The sequence below is a fragment of the Molossus molossus genome, unplaced genomic scaffold, assembly GCF_014108415.1.
Source record: "Molossus molossus isolate mMolMol1 unplaced genomic scaffold, mMolMol1.p scaffold_m16_p_2, whole genome shotgun sequence".
NCBI lineage: Eukaryota > Metazoa > Chordata > Mammalia > Chiroptera > Molossidae > Molossus > Molossus molossus.
The window spans coordinates 122,015,678-122,038,641 of record NW_023425355.1 but is presented as its reverse complement, the minus strand read 5'-3'; the positions used below and the strand labels follow the sequence as shown (position 1 = coordinate 122,038,641).

Sequence of the window (22,964 nt, the reverse complement as noted above, 5' to 3'; positions counted from 1 at the left end):
CAGTGGATTCCTCAACAAATCTAGTAAATACTGCTCTAGAGACCAAAACACATTTTTAAATGCAGAATTCACTCTAAGGTATATGAAAATCTGACTTTTTAATGTTAATTAAGTTAAAAGCCAAAAGCAATTCCTCATACCAAAAACCTTGAAGGCTATAAATCAAAATATAACAAATATAATCCTTGAAGTTGAGGAGGATTAAGTGAGATAGTAGTAAATATAAGGAACAGCCTGAAAAACCTCAGAGGGATGGGGGGTGGGAGGGGAGGGAAGAGATAAACCAAAGAACTTATGTGCATACATGCACAACCAATCCACAGGGATACTAGGCTGGGGAAGGCAGGAGGGGGTGGGAGCGGGAAGGAAGGGGTCAACGAGGAAAAAGGGGACATCTGTAATACTTTCAACAATAAAGAAATTAATTAATTAATTATTTTTAAAAAAGGAAGTTTTACTCATGTATTTAGTGCAGTTATTTCTTGAAAGGTCCACTCAAACATACCAGTTACTTATTGGAAAGTCTTCCCTGTGAGATTCATGTTACAGAATACATCATCTGGAGCCAAATAGGCCTGTATTTAATCGCAGTTGTAAATTTTCCCAACTGTGTGAACTTGGATAAATTATGTAGTAATTTGCTTATTTTCCTCATATGTCAAAAGAGGTGGTTAGTTAAGTTATTTGACTACATTTAACAGAGATTATTCCAATGCTTTATATTGGGCTAGGCTCTGGGAATAATTGGGAAGATAATTTTTTTTTTAAAATGATATCGCCAGCCTGGCCAGTGTGGCTCAGTGGTTGAGCATCGACCCACGTACCAGGAGGTCGCCAATTCCCAGTCAGGGCACATGCCCAGGTTGTGGACCTGATCCCCAGTGGGGGGCATGCAGGAGGCGGCCAATCAATGTTCTCTCTCATCGATGTTTCTATCTCTCTCTCCCTCTCCCTTCCTCTCTCTTTAAAATCAGTAAAGAAAAAAATAGTTGTTGTTTTTTTAATGATATTGCCATTGTTTTCACAGCTTTAGTCAGTCTAGGAAGGAAGTATGCATTTAAACCAATATAATTACAGCACTGTGTTATAATCCTGTCAATGGTGATAATGGAAAGAGAGGGTAAGGGCCAAATACTAAGGGTCAGATAAGGCACCTTGTCAACCCACAGCTAACTAGAGACACATGGATAATCCCTGCAGAGAACTGAAGAACTGCCTGGAAATTTCTGAAGATTTGAAAGGATAAAAAGTGGTTGTTGATTCAACCTAATGTTTCAAGTTATCTTGTTACACAGCAATGGCTAACTAATACATGACCATATATGAATGTTTGTTTCTACACAGGAGAACGATGTCTGAAAAAATTAAACTGAATTATAAAAATGGATAAATTATTTATAAAATATTTTTAAAAGAGTCCTTGGAATTTTTGTGGAAAAGAACTTCAAGATAGAAAATATTATTTTACTGCTGTAATTGAATATGGGCAAAAGTCACTGTTACTAGATATTTGATTTGATGAATTATCTGGAAAAGAGCACAGTCAATATACTCCACATAGCTCCTCCAATTCCATCTTGCAAAAAAACTCCCAAAATTAACAAATTCCTATCATTTTTAATTCTTAGCTTCATGGCACAATAAAAAATATAACAGTGTCAACCATAAAAGAATTCTAAAGCTAGCTTTAACAAAATGTAATTTCTTAAGTCTTCCGTGGTAGTTATATATTGTAAAAACAACACAGATTAACTCAGCTGGTGTGGCTCAGTAGTTGAGCGTTGACCCATGCACAAAGAGGTCACCTATTCAATTCCCAGTCAGGGCACATGCCCAGGTTGTGGGCCCTGTCACCAGTGGGGGGCATGCAGGAGGCAGCCAATCAATGTTCTCTCTCATGTTTCTGTCTCTCTCCCTCTCCCTTCCTCTCTCTCTAAAATCAATAAAGAAAAAATAAAAATAAATGAATAAATCAGCTTATATTGTTAATGGCTTCATTTAAAACAAAACACAAAGATTCTATTTCTTGCTCAATATGTTCATTTGACATTCACTTGGATCTTATGAGAAGTTAACAAAAGAAAAGGTAGCATTTTATTTTCCTATTTGCTAGATTTTTTTACTTTGTTGTCACTTTAGATAAAAATTCCTGTTCATCTAATATTCTTCACTATAAGCTCTAATTTCCAGTGGTTTATCATTCAGACATTTTCAAAACAAAAATAGTAAATCAAAAAGAATTCTCTGTGAATTAAACTGTCATAATCAGTTAGTTTCTAGAATACTACATTTTAAAATAATTAAGCTGAATCACAAGCAAAAGAAAGTAGTTAAGTTTCACATATTTTTCCTCATAAAGCTCATGAGAAATATTATAAATTATCTTGTATGTTAATTAGAAAATCTTAATAGGAAACTGTTTATTTCAAAAATAGGAAAAATTACTTTAATAATTCTTTGAATACAAGTTTTTACCAGGAAATTTCTGTTATTATATCACTTAATTGTAAAATATGCCTAATTCAATAATTCATCTTTATCAATATCAAACATTTGCTAACTGTCAAATATTGCTGTGCAAGATGTTTTATTTGATGAAAATAGCAACTTCCCCCAAATATTATCAAGCAAAAAGAAAAAGAAAATTGAAATGATCTTGGTTTAAAAATATAATAATTACCAGATTTTTTAAATGCCAAATATGTATCAACTTTTCAAAGGTTGGTGCTCACTCACCTGTTTGAATGACCTATATATTGGTCTCTTAAATTTAAATATTACAGGGGAAGCATTTTAGGTTGTAAGATCTGAGTTGGAGGTTTAAACATAAATTTCATATTAAATTTAAATGGAAAAAGTATTTATTTTAATTGCTTGGTTTAAAAAAATGGTTTCTTCTGATTTTAAAACCAGTAAAAGTACTTTATGGAAAAACTGATACAGTTGTCCCTCGCCACTTCATGCTTTCGCGGCTTCACTCTATCGTGTTTTTTCGAATACATTCATTAAAAAGTTGATCGAGAGACTGAAAATGATATAGTGCATGCTCAGTTGTCTGAGTCAATTATACACCCCCGTATTAGAATTAAAATTAAAATTACTGTACATATGGATGTAGGCCTATGTATTCGAGCACCCCAGGAATCCTTCAATGCCAGGTGCAACTGCTCAACCACTCCTTGTGTGCGGGCAATAACTTTTTTCCAAAAAATCGGGTGTGGTGAAACCAAGGCAATCAGAGCGTGTTGTTCACTGATTGGCTATCCTATCCTCTTCCTATCCTGGCCACGGATTGGCTCAGCTTCATGCAAGTTGGTTCTCTCATACACGCTTCTACATCGCTACATATTGAAAACATCTTTGCTCTTGTAAGTGTTTGTGATTTCTGAGAACTTTGATCTAAGCCCCACGATGGCTCCTAAATGTGCTGCTTCTTCTAAGCCTTCTGACGATGAAACTAAGCGCCAGAGGACGATGTTTACCATCCAGGAGAAGGTGAAACTCTTGGATATGATCCAAAATGGCAAGAAAATCGTGAAGGTTGCCTGTCATTATGACTTGAATGAGTCTACCGTTCACTCCATCTGTAAAGATGAAAAGAACATCCTTGCAACGGCTACTGTCTCTTTCAACAAGGAGGCAAAGAGCATCGTGACAAGTCGTAATAAGTTCATAGTGAAAATGGAGTCCACCCTAGCCATTTGGATCAGTGACAACTGCAAGAAAAACATTCCGTTGGATTCGCTGGTCATCTGGGAGAAGGTGAGGCAGCTCTATCAGTGCTTTACAGAGGATGAACCTCAACCAGGACCCTCTTCTGTAACGTTGATGGATTTCACAGTGAGCAAGGGTTGGTTTGAGAAGTTCCAAAATAGGTATCATCTGAAGAGTGTTGTTCTCCACGGAGAAGCTGCCTCTGCTGACCAGCCTGCAGCAGAGGACTATGTGAACAACATGTTCCAGAAGATCCTTGAGGAAGGCGAGTATCATCCAGAACACGTGGATGAGCTGCTAGAGACACATTTGGATCCCTTAACTGACGAGGATCTGGTGGAGATGACTAAGTCTGCGAGTAAGGAGGAGGAAGAGCAGCCAGAGATTCCTGGGGGTCAGGAGGAGGAAGTTGGCCTTACACTTGAGCGTCCCTCGCAAGTCGTGAGAACTATTAAGGTAGTACAGGACATGATTGGCTAATGGGGCCCACAAAGATGTGTGCATTGCGGTTCTGGAATGCTCTTGATGGAGCGATAGAATCCTACAAAAACCCCCCTCACACATATGAAAAGACAGCACCAGCAATTGCCTATCATGATGTTCTTCAGCAGCACACCCAGACGCCCACTGCCTACTCCTAGCACTCCTTCGGCAGAAGACGACAACGCACCTGCTGAAGATACTGCCCCACCTGAAGACTCTCCTGCTGAGGTTGTGCCTTCAGAAGAGCAGTAACTTTGCTCTTCTTTGCTGTGCAGTACATCTCTTCATCTTCATCGCTTCATCATCGAACAAGTTGTACTATTTTCATAGGTTTGTGGTTGTGTGTAAGAACTGTGTGTGTGTGTAATTAAATGTACAATAATAATAATATGATATTTGTAACATCTAATATGTCTCATTTTTTCTTATTTTGTCTAATATATTGGGTAATACAAGTGTAATGGTGACTAAAGGGTGTTATTTCATGTCTAAAGGGCTCTAATAACATTAAAAAACATATTTAGAAGGTCATAAACAGGTTTTCTATGCTCTGAGAAAATATTCAATTTATAAATAAAGAACCCTACTTTATGAAAATTCATTTATCATGGTAGAGTCTGGAAATGATTAACCGTGATAAGTGAGGGCCGACTATATACAGAAAAATAATACTCAACAAGTGTCCACATGCTGTTTCTTTTACAGACTTTTTATATTCATATTTAAGCACATTTTTTGCACAGACTCTTTTCCATTCATATATAACCACATTTTTCAAGCTTCAACTATCATATTTCTAGTCTTTCTCTTCCTCTTCCTCTTTACATCCTCCTCCTGACACCCTATTTACCATCTTTAACCTAAGTACCATTTTTAAGTGATTCTTGTTTTTCTTTTCTTTTTTCTTTGGTAATCCTCACCTGAGAATATGTTTCCATTGATTTTTAGATATAATGAAAGGGAGGGAGGGAGAGAGAGACACACACATGGATTAGTTGCCTCCTACCTGACCCCAACTGGGGCCCGGATTGAACCTGGAACCCAGGTATGTGCCATTTACTAGAAATCGAACCCAAGACCCTTTGGTCCATGGGCCAATCCTCTAACCGCTGAGCCAAACCAGGTAGAGCAAGTGATTCTTTATTGAACCAAGATGTTCTAAGAATTTTATGAACTGTGTCAAACTTATTCTGTTTGATATTAGAAAGAATTGGTGAGGAGGACATTGTGTTTCTACCTTTTTAAAGATGAGGAAATTAAGACTCAGAGTCTTAAGTAAATTCACTAAGGTATTCAAACTCAGATTCAAATCCATCCTTTCTGACTCTATAGGCTTTAGCTTCATCCCTATCCCATTCTCATTTATTGTTGATTTTATTGACCCTCCGATGATAAACATTTCCCTGCATAATTAAACAAAATGTTTAATTAAAACATTTTTTTTAATTCTCCCCCGAGCATATTTTTCTATTTATCTTCAGGTAGAGAGGGAGAGAAAGGAAGAAAGAAAGAAACATTGGCGTGAGAGAGACACATCAACTGGTTGCCTCCCACATGACCCAACCAGGGCCAGGGGAAAACCGCAACCGAGGTACATGCCCTAGGCTGGAATCAAACTCAGGACTCATTGGTCCCCGGGCCAATACTCTACTGCTGAGCCAAACCAACCAGGACTAAATTTTTATTTTTGGGGGAAAAAAGGCATGGTGAAGCTTGTGTGTTTATTCTATTAAAAATAGACTCTCTCTTGCCCTGGCTGGTTTGGCTCAGCGGTTAAGAGCGTCGGCCTGTGGTCCAGAGAGACCTGGGTTTGGTTCCCGCTAAGGGCACATACCTCAGTTACAGTTTGTCCCTGGCCCTGGTTGGGTCCTGCAGGAGGCAGCCACTCAATGTGTACCTTTCACATCGATGTTTCTCTCTCTCTTCCTATAGACTCTCTCTTGTGTTGGCATAGCCACAACCATGATCCCATTAAGGGCTCACAGTCATGTTTATCTTAGACTGTACTCTCAGGGCTAAAATCAAAGAGGGTAGAAAAGATGGCCTTCTAATCTAGCCATTTTGGGAGTTTGCAAATCATAGTCAACCCTCTGAGTATTTGTCATCATGTAGCACTGGGAATTATCCTGACTTCCTCATTTTATGGAAAATACTCACTATGGTACAATTGTTTTTGGAACAAGGATTTAAAAGTTAATTGATCAAAAGCCTATCCTTTGATATTTTTGTTCACCAATCTTTGGTACTTCTGCCCTTTTCCTATTTAATTCTTGTGTTTTTTTTTTGTTTGTTTTTTTTTATCCTCACCCAAGGACATTTTTGCATCCATCTTCAGATAGAGCGGGAGGGAGGAAGAGAGAGAAAGAAACATTGATGTGAGAGAGACACATCAAGTGGTTGCCACCCACAAGACCCCAACCAGGGCTGGGGACAACCCGCAACTGAGGTACGTGCCCTTAGCAGGAACCAAACCTGGGACTTTCTGGTCCATGGGCCGACACTCTAACCACTGAGCAAAACTGGCCAGGGCTTCCTATTTAATTCTTAATAAATTCTATGGGCAATCCATGAGGATAAAGAACAACAAGAATTGATTCATTAATGCAAGTATGGAAAAATAATGCAGAATACTAAATATTGTTATCTGTTTTAATCCACAAAATAAGCATCATCCCTTATAATAACACTTCAATTACTACCAAGAACCTTTTTTTAACCCAATCTTAACAACTCCTTAGAGGCACTTAAAAATATACATGATCATTAAAATGGACTTCACTTTCCTTAATGTATTCTTTAGTGACTACAACCAATTTGACCACAAATTAATCTTTTAAAACAACTAGGATTAATATGGGGGAAATGGCCATTGTAGAGTGCTACAGACTTCTTGTATTTTTATTCATGATCCATCATGCTTGGTTGAAGGATAACAGTTTTAGAATTTCAAGGATAAACACTCGTTCAACTGGTATATAACAGGCAACACATATCAATAACAATTTGAATAAAACACACACACACACACACACACACACACACAAAGTGATGCAGAAACATAACATTCACATTTTCACAAAACCCAGTAGCAGTAATAAATGGCACAGCTTGTCAACAGCTAAGATGCACACCTGAGAAGAAACTGTCATAAGTACATGGTACCACATTAAACAAAATTGCCAGTTGGAGCCAGAATCTAATCAATAATGAATTCCAGTGGTTTGTGTGTGTGTGTGTGTCTGAGTGTTTTTGTTTTGGGTTTATGTGTGTGTGTGTGTTTTGTTTGTTTGCTTGCTTGCTTGCTTGCTTGTTTAATGTTTTCAAGATTCTTCAGACCATATCCTATCATTATTAAAATGTCCTTGGCCTTGCTTCAATCCCAGCCCTAGAGAGACCCACCCTGCCTCAATCTGCAATGTTTTTTCTTATTTTTATTCCTTTCTATCTTGGTCCATTTTCCCTCTTGACCTCACCATCAGTCCATCTCCTAACTCTTTCCTCAATGTCTTCTGAAACCCTGAAGTATTTTGAACAGTTGCCTTTATGCCCTCAGTCTTGGCTACTCCATCACTTGGACATTAATTTTCATTTCATTTACCAGCAATAGTACAGGTTAAAGGCTTGCCTCCTCCACCCCCTCCCCTTGCTATGGTTTGAATGTTTGTGTGCCTCCAAATTTAATATGCTGAAATCCTAACGCCCAAATTGATGGTATTAGGAGGTGGGGCCTTTGGGAGGTGCTTAAAACATGAGGGTGGAGCCCTGATGAATGGGATTAGCATGTTATAAAAGATGCCCCACAGAACTCCCTAGCCCCTTATACCATGTGAGGACACAGCAAGAAGTTGGCAGTCTGCAACCTGGAAGAAGACCTTAGCTGGGACCTCACTGTGCTGGCATGCTGATCTTGGACTTTCAACAGAACTGTGAGAAACAAATTTCTGATGCTTATAAGCCACCATTCTCTAGTGTTTTATTTTTATTTTTTTGGTTAATCTGATCCAAGGATATTTTTTTCCATTTATTTTTAGAGAGAGGGGAAGAGAAAGAAGGAGGCAGAGGGAGGGAGAGAGAGAGAGAGACATCAATGTAAGACACAGTGATTGGTTGCCTCTCACAGGTGCCCTGACCAGGACAGGGACAAACGTGCATCCCATAGTATGTGCCCTTGACCAGAAATGAACCCACAAGCCTTTGGTTCATGGGCTGACTCTCTAACTGTTGATGCTCTAACCACTGATCTCACACCAACCAGGGCCATTCTGTAGTATTTTGTTATAGCAACCTAAACAGACTAAGGTGCTTTCCCCTCATTCTTGGAATCTGTGTATGTGTACTTCCCTAAATATGTTTGTTGCCATGAAAATGTAAAGAATAAGACACTCACATAACCTAAAACACTAAACTTAGATGTCTAAGTAACATCTGAAACTGGAAAATGTCAGAGCTGTGCATTGCAAAATCCTCAGTATATTGAGTATCAATGACATTTATCTATCCCCTAAAAACAGTTGGGCCTGGCCAGTGTGGCTCTGTGGTTGAGGGCCGACCCATGCACCAAGAGGTCACCAGTTCGATTCCTGGTCAGGGCACATGCCCAGATTGTAGGCCAAATCCCCAGTGTGGGGCATGGAGGAGGTGGCCAGTCGATGTTCTCTTTCATCGATGTTTCTCTCTCTCTCCCTCTCCCTTCCTCTCTCTCTCTCTCTCTCTAAAAGCAATAAAGAAAATATATGTTTTTAAAAAGAGTTGGGAAAACTGTATAGTGATATAGACGCAGTCTGCCTCATCCCAAATGAGATAAAGTTTAGCAGCTGGGAAAAGGTGAGGATGGAAATGGATTATGGTAAAATAAATAGCCATTACTGTTAGTTTCTGCGAAGGGACTGCATCATCCCCCTCCCACTCTCAGATCATGTGCCAGAACTCCTAGCTCTGTTGGGGAGAATCCTAGAGCTGAGAAGATCTGTGCCTGGCTTGTTAGGAGATGGCCCAGGAAGTTGAAGCCACTAAGAGACCACCCCCCATCTTTGTAGCACCAATGCAGTAGAATAGGCGATGGAAGAGTCAGTCAGGTGTCAATGCAGGTAAAACTGAAGGGATGCTCCTGAGCACTTGAGGCATTCCTAAACTAGTACAAAAAAGACACTGAAGCCCTGGCAGGTTTGCTAAGTGGTTAGAGCATCGGCCCGTGGACCAGAGAGTCCCGGGTTCAGTTCCCACTAAGGGCACATACCTTGGTTGCAGTTTGTCCCTGGCCCAGGTTGGGGTCGTGTGGGTGGCAACCACTTGATGTGTCTCTCTCACATCAATGTTTCTCTCTCTCTCTTCCTCCCTCTCTCCCTCCCACTCTGTCTGAAGATAAATGCAAAAATGTCCTTGGGTGAGGATAAAAAATAAATAAATAATTAAAACTGAAAAGGACATGATAGTTGAGGGCTTAACAGGACCCCAGTTATCTCTGGTGGTAATTTGGACATAAGGACCAACAAGCATGAATGAATTGTATCAGCAGAGGGCTCCAAGTGAGGATGATTTATGCCACTTGAAGCTTAGAGATTGACATGCCATCATGACCAACATGCTGTTGACCATTATAATAATTAATGCCTTTACCTCACAGCTGTTTGACCTGCTAATTTGATCATCCATTTGCATCTATACATGTGGCCAGTTCATGACTACTCATCTGCCTAGAATTTTTCTACCTCATGGATCATAAACAGTAACTTACTCCCTTTAACCACAGTCTACTATTCTTTTTTTTTTTTTTTAATTCTCACCTGAGGATATTTTTCTATTTATCTTCAGATAGAGTGGGAGGGAGAGAGAGAGAAACATCGACGTGTGAGGGACACATCAACTGGTTGCCTCCCGCACAACGCCGACCAGGGCCGGGGATGAACTGCAACCGAGGTACATGCCCTTGGCTGGAATCGAACCTGTGACTCATTGGTCCACGGGCCGATGCTCTAACTGCTGAGCCAAACTGGCCAGGGCCAGTCTACTATTCCTGAATCCTCTCTCTTCATTTTAAAATTCAACAAATATTTCTTGAGTATCTACAATATAACATCACACGAGGTTTAGGTGGATGATTTAGTTTCTACATTTCCAGAGCTTACTGTCTCCTCTGGAAGATGAACAAAAAAGTAAACAAATAAATAAAAACATATTTCAAATTCTAAAACAAAAATAGAGTTATCTGAAAGACAACTACAAGGCCACACTACATAGATAAGAAGTCCTTTCTGAGGAGATGACCTTCAAGGTAAGATCTGAAAGATGACACAGAAACAGACTCATAGATACAGAGAACAGACTGGTGTTTGCCAAAGGAGAGGGAGGTTGGGGGACTGGGTGGAAAAGGTGAAGGAACTGAGAAGTACAGATTGGTAGTTACAAAATAGTCATGGAGCCCAGCCAGTGTGGCTCAGTGAATTGAGCATCATCCCATGGACTGAGAGGTCCTGGTTCCATTCCCGGTCAGGGCACATGCCCAGGTTGTGGGTTCCATCCCCAGTAGGGGGCGTGCAGGAGGCAGCCAATCGCTGTTTCTTTCTCACATCAATGTTTCTATTTCTCTCATCCTTCCTCTCTCTCTAAAAAAAAAAAATCAATAAAAAAATATTAAAAAAAAAAAAGATACAGGGAATAGCACACAACAGGGAAAATAGAGAGAGTGGTGGGAAAGGGAATTAGTAAGCAAAGAGGAATAAGAGGTAAGTCATGGTACAGATGTTTTCTAAATGCAATGGAAAGGCTTTGATGGAGTTTACGTAGAAAAGGGAATATGGTCTAATTGGCCTTTTATAAAGATCTCTCTGGTTGTTCTGAGAAGAAATGAAGGAGGCAAAGAGAGACAATGGGAGACTCCAGTGCTTCAGCCCATTCTTTTTCAACTCTTACCTTAGTGGAAGCTATGACCACCCCATCAGCTGAATCTCCCTCTCCCTCATCTGTTCACCGAACTTGTCTTATCGGTGATCAGTCCTGGTCTCATCCAGTCTCTCATTGTTTTCCTTCCCTTTTTGAATCCTGTATAATTGCTGAAGTGGTCATAAGACATTCCATCATGCAATCTTTCCTGCTTCCTTCTAATTTCATGGGAATGAGTACCCTCCCTCCTTTTATTTTTCATTTATTTTTTTAAATCCTCTCTGGAGGATATTTTTTCCATTGATTTTTAGAGAGAGTAAACAGAGGGAGGGAGAGAGAGAGAAACACCAATGTGAGAGAGAAACATCAATTGGTTGCCTCCCACACATGCCCTGACCAGGGCCGGGGATCAAACCTACAACCCAGGTATGTGCCCTTGAAAGGGAATAAAACCCGCAATCCTTTGGTTTGTGGGCCAATGCTCTAACCACTGAGCACACCAGCCAGGGTTCCCTCCTCCTTTTATTTTTTATTCTCACGCGAGGACATTTTTCCATTTTTTTGTTCAGATAAAGTGGGAGGGAGAGAGAGAGAGAGAGAGAGACATCGACGTGAAAGGGACACACTGAGTGGCTGCCACCCATACAACCCAACCAGGGCTGGGGACAAACTGCAACCGAGGTACGTGCGCTTAGCGGGAACCAAACCCTGTCTCTCTAGACTTCAGGTTGACACACTAACCATTGAGCCAAACCGGCCAGGGCCCCCTCCTCCTTTTAAAAACTGAACCCTAAATATGTAGGCTCTTGAGATCTCTGGGTACTAACCTCTCTGTGATTTTGATTTATTCTCTTTCATATATATATATATATATATATATATATATATATATATATATATCAGTCAGTATGCTTTAGTGGAAAAATACTTCTGGAACTAGGCATTCTTGACTCAGGTCTCTGTCAAGAACTACCTGGATGAGCCTGTTTTAAAAAATACACAATTCTGCCCTGGCTGGTTTGGCTCAGTAGTCAGAGCGTTGACCAGCAAATCAAGGAGTTACGGTTCCAGTCAAGGGTACACGTACCTCTGTTGCATTTCAGTCCCTGGCCCTGGTCAGGGTCATGCAAAAGGCAATCAATCAATGTGTCTCTCTCACACTGATCTCTCTCTCTCTCTCTCTCTCTCTCTCTCTCTCTCTCTCTCTCTCTCTCTCTCTCCCTCCCTCCCTCCCTCCCTCCTTCCCTCCCTCCTACTCTATCTGAGATGAATGGGAAAATATTGTTGGGTGAGAATTTTTTTTTAAAAGCACATTTCCAGGTGACTCTGATGCAGGTGTAAAGAGGATTACATTTTGAGAAACCCTATTCTAGGCTCAGCTCTTCCACTGATTGTGTAACCTTGAGCACACCAAGGCATCTGGTCGAGCAGGCCTTCCTTACATGAAACGAAATGGATTAAACTGGTTATTCTCTAAGGACATTCTCAGCACTCACATTCTCCTATTCTGTGTCAGGTGTCTAAAGAAGACTAAGAGGAAGAAAAATGCAAACATAAAAGAACTGTATAGGCTAAGAATAGCTACTACAAATTAGCAAACTTTATCCTTAGGCTTCTGGAAAGTAAAGAAAGAAAGGAAATCATAGCATATTATATAGTTGTTCTTGAATAAAAGGAAAAGAACTTTATCCTAGCACTAAACTCTGAGAGGTTCTCAACCTGAGGTCCATAGGGCTAAGTTCATGAATTTAGGGAGGCCCATGACTTAGATACAGAAAAAAAGTACATCTTTATTTTCCGTAATATCTAACTTTTTAAAATGATTGTCTTTTTTAAAATATGTTTTTATTGATTTTTTAGAGAGAGAAGGAAAGAGAGAAACATGGATCAGATCAGCTGCCTCCTGCATGCCCCCTACTGGGAATCAAGCCTAAAACCTGGGCATGTATCCTGACCAGGAGTTGAACCCGGACCTCTTAGTCCATGGGACAACACTCAATCCACACCGGCCGGGCTAAAATTATTTTCTTTCTTTATGATTAAGCAATTAACCATTATTAGTAGTACTTGAGATTTTGCCATAATTTATAATCACAATTTTTATGTCACACAGAACCTACTACAAATGTCTCCATGTATTATTGCTCACACTCATCACTATTTGAAAATGGCTGTGGTCATTAAACCCATTTCTACATCTTGTTAAAATTAATGCATTAATAAGGAATCATATATATTGGCATACCACAAATGTATTTAATATTTTAAAGATTGTATTTCAATACAATTGGTTTTCTTTTTAACTTTATATACTTCATATTACATATTTTAAAAGAGTATTTTAAGAAGAAAAATACAGGGTTCATCAGATTTCTTAAGCTATCCATGGCACAAGAAGGGTTTAGAAATCACTTCAGATTCTCTCCACCTTTGTGTATTTTCCAGTTTTTCAGTAATGGAGAATGAATGGGCTTTTGCATGAAGAATTTTAAAATGGATTTTATAGGGTATCTCTGTTTTATGCAATTTTTCTTCAGCCTCTTAAAATCACTTCAGAAGTTTTGTCCAACAACTGAAATATACTTCCAACAAAGAAAAGAGCCATTTATTGAATTTACGAATGCTGTGTGAAATACTTAAATTGGTACATTAGTTTGTAAATCGAGAACAAATGTTATTCAAGGGTCTTAAAAGTGATTGCTTTAAAAATTGCTAAATGTATATATAGCCACCAGGTGTTGTAATCTAAACTTGAAAGCACAGAACTTCAAAGTGAAAAAAATAATCCTGCCCTAAAGTGTTTCTTTAGTGATCCTGTCTACAGAGTGCTAAGTGTGGGACTGAGGCAGTCAGCCTGCATTCAAAGCTTAGTCTGGAACTGAGGAGGGAGGTCAGTATGTGAGATTGATGTGTGAGTCTCTTTACTTACTAGCACTGTAAACTTGAAAACGTCACCTAACTTTATCGATTCTGAATTTGCCCATCTGAAAAATGGGGATAAGTGTGCATACTTCACAAGGTTGTCACGCAGAGTTAATCACCCACAGAAAGAGCTCAGCACAGAGGCTGCTATACAGTAAGTACTAAAAAATGTCAGCTATTTCTATTGTTGTTGTTATTATATTGCATTTAGCTATGATGTGTGACTTCCCAAACTTTACAAAAGATTTGAGGTCCTTACAATGAAAAACAAGTATATAGAAGCCAAATATAACACATGATGGTAATGAAATAAAAAAATATAAAGTGAGAGAGAATAAGTCTATATGAGAAACTCCTGGCTGGACAGAGGTGCAGGAATTAGTCTCCAGACCAAGCTATGAATTCTCTGGTGTCCCAAAAACAATACAAATGCAAAGGTTTGTGTCACTTTCTCAATGTCGGGAAGCATTTTTAAAAGGTATGTTCCAGCACGGCCGATGTGGCTCAGTGGTTGAGCATGGACCCATGCACAAAGAGGTCACCAATTGATTCCTGGTCAGGGCACATGCCCAGGTTGTAGGCCTGATCCCCAGTGGGGGGCATGCAGGAGGCAGCCAATTGATGTTCTCTCTAATTGATGTTTCTATTCTCCCTTCCTCTCTCTCTAAAATGAATACAGAAAAAAAATTTTTTAATGAATAAATAAAAGGTACGTTCCATGCAGAAATGAGGTACCCTTTGTTTAAAAAACGTACTCAGTATTCAGATAATTTAGGAATATTTTATGTTATGGACTGAATGTTTGTGTTCCCCCAAGATTCCTATATTGAAATCCTAATCTCCAATATGATGGTATTGGGGGATGAGGTCCCTGGGAAGTGATCAGGTCACAGGGATAGAGTCCTCAGGAGTGGGATTATTGCCCTTATAAATGAGACTCCAAAAAGATCCCTCATTCTTCCCCCATGTGAGGGCACAGCAATAAGATGGCCATCTATGGACTAGGAAGCAGGTCCTCACCAGACATTGAATCTGTGGGCACCTTGACCTTTGCCTTCCAGTCTCTATAACTGTGAGAAATCAATTTCTGTTATTTATAAGTGACCCAGCCTATGGTATTCCCTTATAGCAATCCAAACAGACTAAGCCATGCTGAAAATTCTACCCTTTCTTTGAGACTGGTGTAAAGAGAGCTTTTTAACTAGTATAGCCAAACAACGATTAGTATTTCCAAAAAGGTGTGACCACAAAACTCTTTTCTATATATTACCTAGAGACTTTGTCTTTTCAACATGACTTGGAAAATATTATTGGTAGAAAGCATAATTATTTATCAATAAGACAAATTATCAAACCTTCTTGTAACTAGTCTTACATATGAAATGATTGTATCATTGAGGTCTTTGTCAAAGTGGAATCAATTAATATAATAAATGATACTATCTCTACTATTTATTAATATAATAAATAATACTATCTAATACACAACTATTTGAAATGCTATAAGGCAAATCAATTCAGAGGAACATAGCTTGAGTCCATTGTGATGATGTGAATAATCAAATACCCTTAGACCTGTGTTTCTAAACATTCATTTGCATAGAAAACCTCTGAAAATGTTGTTAAAGTGCAGAATCAAGTTCATTCTAGGTCTGGGGTGGGGCCTGAATATCTGATGCACAGTCTTAGTCTAGTCTTCACTTATAAGAACTTCCACAGCCAATTTTCAAATGAATAACAAAGACAACTTGACAGACAGTATTTTCAGACACTTTCACAAAAGAGAAGATAAGCTCTTTATATGTCTTTTTCTTAAATCATCCTCCACTCATTGCATAGGGCACAACATTACAGCAGAGGTCATTTTTACAGAGAGCAAAACTAAGACAACTGGAGTATGTGGTTTTCTGATGTTTTCCCTTAATACTAAGTTTAGACTTAGAAAATGTAGAGGAATAAATGCTCAGCATGAGCCTCAAAATCTCTAACATCAGTGGTATCCTGCCAAGCAGTCTCTCTTTGCTTTTGACACCTGCAACTCTTCCTTCTCTCCTGGCTTGTGTCAGGTCCTTCCTTCTTCTGCCCTTCACAGCTAGAGTCACTGACACTTTCTCCTCCTACAAGATACTGATTTCTTAATACCTGAGGGAACTATGATAGTATGATAGGAGGAGGAAATTATTCGCAGCAGTTGCGGTGGACTAGAGATAGTCACAACATTCTCTCACATTTCTTCCATCAAGAGGTGGCTTCTACTTCTCCTCTCCTGGACACCTGGCTGGTCTTAGCGACTTGCATGAAGAGTAGAACGCAACAAATGTGATATTCTGGGTCTTCCAAGGTGAGGTCATTAATACTAGCCTCTAGCTTCTTTGGGGTTTCTTGGAATACTCTCTCTCTGGGAGCCATAAGCTGCCATGTATGAAAATGAATACCCTGGAAAAGCCATGTGTCAGTGCTCTGCTTGATAGTCCCTCATTAGCTCAGGCTTTCAGCCATCCTTACACAAGCATTATACTCATGCATGAAGCTGTCCTAGACCCTCAATAACAGCCCATCCACTAGCTGAATACAACCAACTGATGTTAATTGACAACACATAGAATAGAATTAATGAGCTGAATGCTGCCAAATTTCTGATCCACAAAATTTCGAGATAAAATAATTGTTCTTTTAAGCCACTAAATTTGGAGTCTTTTGTTACATAGCAATGGAAAACCAGGAAAGTATGCTAGCGTCCCTCTGGAATAAAGGCACTACCCTGATTCACAGTCCTGTTGACTGAGATCCTGATGTTTACCTCTCCTTATGAACTCTTCTCCTGGTTTCCCAATTTACTGTTGCCTATGTTTCTATTTAACAGATTACCCTGTTTCCCAACACTCAGTTTCCTTTTAGCCACATTGAATTTCCCCAGGCCCTGTCTTGCCTAGTCTGCCCTTCCTCCCTTTTTTTCCAGTCTACACTGCTGAAATCTCAGGATGCTTTTAACCTGCTTATGAGAAATCCCCTCAAAAGTTCTCTGACATTTGGCTTCTATGCCAATTTTCTGGGCTCCCTTTCCTTTGTAAGTGAGAGAAGATTTTGGTTATCTCTGCCAGTTTATCTACTTCTAATCTTCCTTTAATCCAGTGCCAGACCTAGGTGTAAACTCCAAAGAGAGATTTAATGGTTATTCAATCGATAGATGGATGGCATGATGGATGGGTGGATGAATGAATGAATTTACAGGTTATGTTTGACCATTTCACTGAAATTGTTCTTTTAGAACTAACTGACATCATCAGAAAAATCAAGCGCTCTTTTCTCAATTCCTAATTTAATATCTATTAATCACTTCCTTTGACAAATGTAGTCACATATTCTTCTTTTTTATTTTATCTTCACCCGAAGACATTTTTCCATTTTTTGTTCAGACAGAGCGGGAGGGAGAGAGAGGACGAGAGAGAGAGAGAGAGAAAAACATTGAAGGGACACATCAAGTGGCTGCCACCTGCACGACCCAACCAGGGCCGGGGACAAATTGCAACCGAGATATGTGCCCTTAGTGGGAACCAAACCCAGGTCTCTCTGGACCACAGGCCGATGCTTTAACCACTGAGCAAACCAGCCAGGGCTGTAGTCACCTATTCTTAAAATCCATGATCCTTTTTACTGTTTCTGGGATGAAATACCTTCATAATTTCATGCTACTTTCCTGAACACTTCTATGTAGCATTCTCTTTGCCCACATTTTAAATGTAAACTCTTCTCAATATTCAGTTCTGAGTACCTTTTCCTTATTCTGACTGGTGCACAATATTCTTTTGCCATCCCCTCTGCCCAAATGACTTAAACTTCATTTGGATGACTCCAAATTCATTATCTTTAATCTTGGTGTTTTTCCTGTGTTAGTCTCCCAATGTCACAGCTATCATTGATCTCCTTCCTCAGATCTAAACAGATGTTTGTCAGAGATTGTTAGAAAACTGTACTTGCATATCTCATTAACACATCAAGTCCAATAGATCCCAAATACAACTCATCACCTCTCTTCAATAAACCTGCTCCTCATCTATATTTCCAATCTCATCCAGTGAAACTACCATCCTCTAGAGTATTCAATTATGAAACATTAATTATTTTTAACTCGGTCTTTCATTCTTGAATTGCATCAGTGTTGATCGCTACTGACTCTAGATAAAAAATGTCAAATATAATAAACTCTAAAATAATCTTCCCACCTATTATTCCCAAACCCTGATCACTATTCAATTCAGTCTATACAGTATAACTAGAGTCATAGTCCTAAACCCTGCTTGTAATTATTCCAACCAGAGTTGCCCACTGGTTCTTCCTCTTTCTCACCCCGCAGATTCCATATTTTTTGCTCTATCTTTAGTGTCCTTCCTCTCTCCCAACAATCTTCTTCAAGGTCTGTTTCAGTGAATTCTTTCTCAATGCCTATTTGCCTTGCCTTCCTTTGCCACCAGCTCTAGAAAATATTTTTTCCCTTGCCCTTGTGTTCCCTCAGTCATTTGTTCATGTCTTTGACTTAGGAATGCTCATTATCAGATTTGAATTAAAGTGTGTGTGTGTGTGTGTGTGTGTCCACACTATATTATGAACTTCCAACTGGCAGAAATCAGTTATTTAAATTTTTTATCCCCTACTAAAGCTACCACTGTATATCGCACATAATGAATGTTCGATACACATTTGTTGAAGTTGAAGCTGTTGAACAGTTCATCAGTTTTCAGCTCTGTTCGGTTTTTGACTGAGTTGTACCATGAGGGAAACTAATTTGGACCAAATGGGACACATTTCAACCACTTACGCTATTACTTTAATGTTTTCTTTGAACACAGGCATCTCTTAGTAGCCTCTAGGTACATTTAAACTTTAAGAATAAAAGGTAGTTTCTGTCACAAAGATTTACAATCAATAACACTGCCAATTAAAAACAAATAATTAAGATACACAGAAATGCCACAAAGCTTCGACTAAGAGAAATACAAGGGGGGTGCCAGTGGATAATGGTGAGATTTGGCAATCATAGCCTCCCTTTTCCCTCTAGCAATTGTTCCGCTACATACAGAATCAGTCTTAGGAGATTCCTACAGCCAGATGTAAGAGGGAAAATACCATTAAAAACTACACTCAATTCAACTACACTTCCGATATCCCTGGTTTGGGAAATTCAAATGGATTAATATGGCTGACTGAGAGGAACTCAACATTTAAAAGATCCCTTGCCTGAGAGCCCTGTGGTTACCATTTAGAACCCATCTGCACATACAATTAAATATTCTCTTTGAAAAACCATTTTGTTGTATAAAGATGTAAAATTAAGAAGTACACTAACATTTGAACAAATAGCATCTTTAATAATGTAATTCCGAATATGTTCTGCTTATATTAGGAAATTTTTTTTTCTCTTTTAACTGTAGCTGCAGTACAATTACAGATGTTTTAAAATTCATTAATCAGATTATAGCTTCCACTTTTTTTTTTTTTTTTTTTTTTTGCTGCAATGTAATCTTGTGAAAGTTAGTAGTTGCTCCATTCAAGTTCACTAAGGTTTACCAAGTCCATTAACATTTCTGTGTGCTTGTCCCCTGGTTTCTGTGCACTTGACTCTTCCAAAATCTGCACCTGTGTCTCTTTGGATGGCTGTCTTCAAGCTTTTAGAGATGCTTTACCCAAAATACCAAAGAACTGGCTGTGCCTTGGTGCTTTTGTCACCTCAAGGTAAGTCTTAAACCAGTGACTGGCTAACATAGGCAAACAAGCCGAACCAGTGTGACTCAGTGGATTGAGCATTGTCCTATGGACTGAGGGGTCCTGGTTCGATTCCCAGTCAAGGCACATGCCAGGCTTGTGGGCTCGATCCCCAGTAGGGGGTGTGCAGGAGGCAGCTGACTGATGTTTCTCTCTCTCTCTCTCTCTCTCTCTCTAAAAAAAATCAATAAAAACATATTTTTAGAAATAAAATAAAATAGGCAAACAAAAGTCCTGCTCCTCTGTTTCATGTTAGAACAAACTCTGAAGCACAGTGGAGGCCAGCATTTTCCTGAAGGATCAACCTGAGCTCAGGCAGGGACTGTGCCTGTATTACCCTTTGTATGACTTCTTCCCTATTCCTGTTCTACTTCCCTCACTCACCTGTCATCCCTGAGAATATTTCCGTAATAAATCACTTGCATACAAATCCCCAATCCCAGGTGGGCCTCAGGAAAACTAAACCTGAAAAAGAGTCATTAACCTACTTCTAGTAGGAAGGGCATCAGATTTCTACTTGAAGACTCTAGAGATACAGTCATGGGGTAGAACATGCCAGTGAGTGAAGGTAGGTGTTTACCAAAGCAACCAGTTTCCCTTCTCTGTTCTCACACTTACAGTCCATCCCTCCTAGAAACTTGTCATGTACTTTCCACTGTTGAGCTCCCAGCTGTACTATTTTCTCCTCCTCATTTTCTTTTTGAATTAATTCTTCACCGCACTTTACTATTCTTAATCTTGGTTAACACCTTCTGTGTATTAAGTGCAGATGGTGAAAAAGAATATCTACTGGAGAGCCCTGCTGGTGTGGCTCAGTTGTTGTGTCTCAACCCATGCACCAAGAGGTCACCAGTTCGATTCCCAGTCGGGACACAGGCCCAGGCTGTGGGCCCTATCCCCAGCGGGGGGCATGCAGGAGGCGGCCAATCGATGTTCTCTCTCTCATCAATGTTTCTGTCTGTCTCTCCCTCTCCCTTCCTCACTCTCTAAAAATCAATAAAGAAAAATTATTAAAAATGAATAAAATGCTAAGAATCCTGTTACTATTCTAGTTAGACATTAATAAACTTACCACTCTAAAAAAAAAAAAACAAAAACAGAAATTTTTAAAAAAGAATATCTACTGGGGATAGAGAAGACCTGAATTCTATGTCCTATCTCTTCTGTTTCCTGTCTAAGTAAGTAGCTCAGCATTTCTCCATGGGTCACTATTAAAATTCTGAATGAGACTTTTTTTGTGCAGAACTGTACATGGCAGGACATTTAATACACCTTGCTCTACTTGCTAGTTATACACAATATTTCCTCACAACCAATCACTGTGACAACCAAACTAAAATTCCTTTACATATTTCCAAATGCTACCAGGGTGATAGTATCTCCCATCACCTTTGGGAACCAGTAAATAAGCATTGTCCTATTGTCCGTGATTTGAAGTTGACCCTAAACTTACCTACATCTTTATCTGGCCTTGCTTCTGCCCATAATGATCAGAGATGTCAGCCATTTTAATATGGAAAGAACATTTGGAAAGAACTATAGTAGTAAAAGCTTCCAAAATGACATTGTCCCATGTGATAAATATAGAGTTTGTTTTATACGATTGGTGAAAGTGTGTTTGTAAAAAATAACTGTCATTATCTGCCAGTAATTTAAATAAGGTACTTAATGAATATGTGATAGTTAAAATAAGCTTGGGTTCAATTTTTTTTTAAATCCTCACACGAGGACATATTTTTGCATTTATCTTGAGATAGAGCAGGAGGGAGAGAGGGAAAAGAGAGAGAGAGAAATATCAATGTGAGAAAGATACATCGAGTGGCTGCCACCCACACAACCCCAACCAGGGCCGGGGACAAACTGCAACTGAGGTTTGTGCCCTTAGCGGGAACCGAACCCAGGCCTCTCTGGTCCATGGACTGAAGCTCTAACCACTGAGCAAAACCGGCCAGGGCTTGGGTTCAATTTAATTAGGCATTCTAAATTAATAGCATATTTAGTAGTATCACACTAAAAATCACCAATAAATAAATTATTTTAATAATAGGATTTAATCATTACATTTATTGTATTATGTACTTAATAATGCCATGTTAAAAGGATTAAGCAAATCTTCAACTTCAAAAATGTTAAGGTGCACCAAGGATTACAGTTCATTCAGACAATTAATTATTAAAATAATATTACAGCATATTATGGTTTACCTAGAGCTGGATCACATAACAAACATGAGTATCTCTATCCATTACTTTAGGAAACCACTAATGAAGTTGTGAGTTATCATACCAATGATTCAATTAGATGACAGAATCTTATTGACCTTTAAATAATTTAATATCAAAAACTACTTTTCATTTCTAGTTGTTTAAAGAAAAGGGGCGTGGCAGAGGCAGGATAAATTTTCAATATTTATATTTGATATAAATTACTGAATCTATCCCTTATGTCATGTTATTCATGAGTATCAAGTCTCTTAATGCTGGCATAGCTTACAGCTATTCTCTCTATACCTCTTGCAGCTAGGATAACTGGAATCTGCTACCTTCATCTTGGTTAAAATGTTAAGAGCAGAGGGGCATTCAGGTAGCAATAGTATGCATTAATGATAGTGACAGTGGCAAACTCACCTTGGGTCAGAGGAAAACTGTGGTGATAAAAAAAGAATGTTGGGGAAGGAAGGGTCACCGTTTACATATGGGCACATAACCTTCATTCTAGTTTGTGCTCATAACTCACCAGTTTAACTTTGAGCTTCCCAAATAGTTACACAACCTCTGCTGCTCTCCCTCAAAAATGATCACTTTCTTTTCTCCCCCTTACATGGAATTCCTGTTTAAAGATTGCCATTAATATTCTCCGTTATTGATACCGATTAGTAAAAAGTGATAGTGGCCCATTCAACAAATATTTATTGAATGAATGAATGAATGAATGAATAGCAGTTAATTTAAAGAGCCTCAAATTTTTGTTGTTGTTAATCTTCACCTGAGGATATGTTTCCATTGATTTTTAGACAGAGTGGAAAGGAGGGAGGGAGGGAGAGAGAGAATCATTGATGTGAGAGAGACACATCAATTGGGTGCCTCCTGCATGACCCCAATCACAGCTGGGGATCGAACCTGCAAACCAGGTGCATGCCCCTGACCAGCAATTGAACCCAAGACCCTTCATCTATGTGCTGATGCTCTAACCACTGTGAAGACCAG

At 39.1% G+C, this 22,964-nt stretch overlaps 1 protein-coding gene across 1 annotated transcript in view; it reads right to left on the bottom strand.

Moving 5' to 3' along the window:
• DMD (dystrophin) overlaps positions 1 to 22,964 on the bottom strand; it is a 2,326,146-nt gene that overhangs the window by 1,804,247 nt on the left and 498,935 nt on the right. The window lies entirely within an intron of this gene.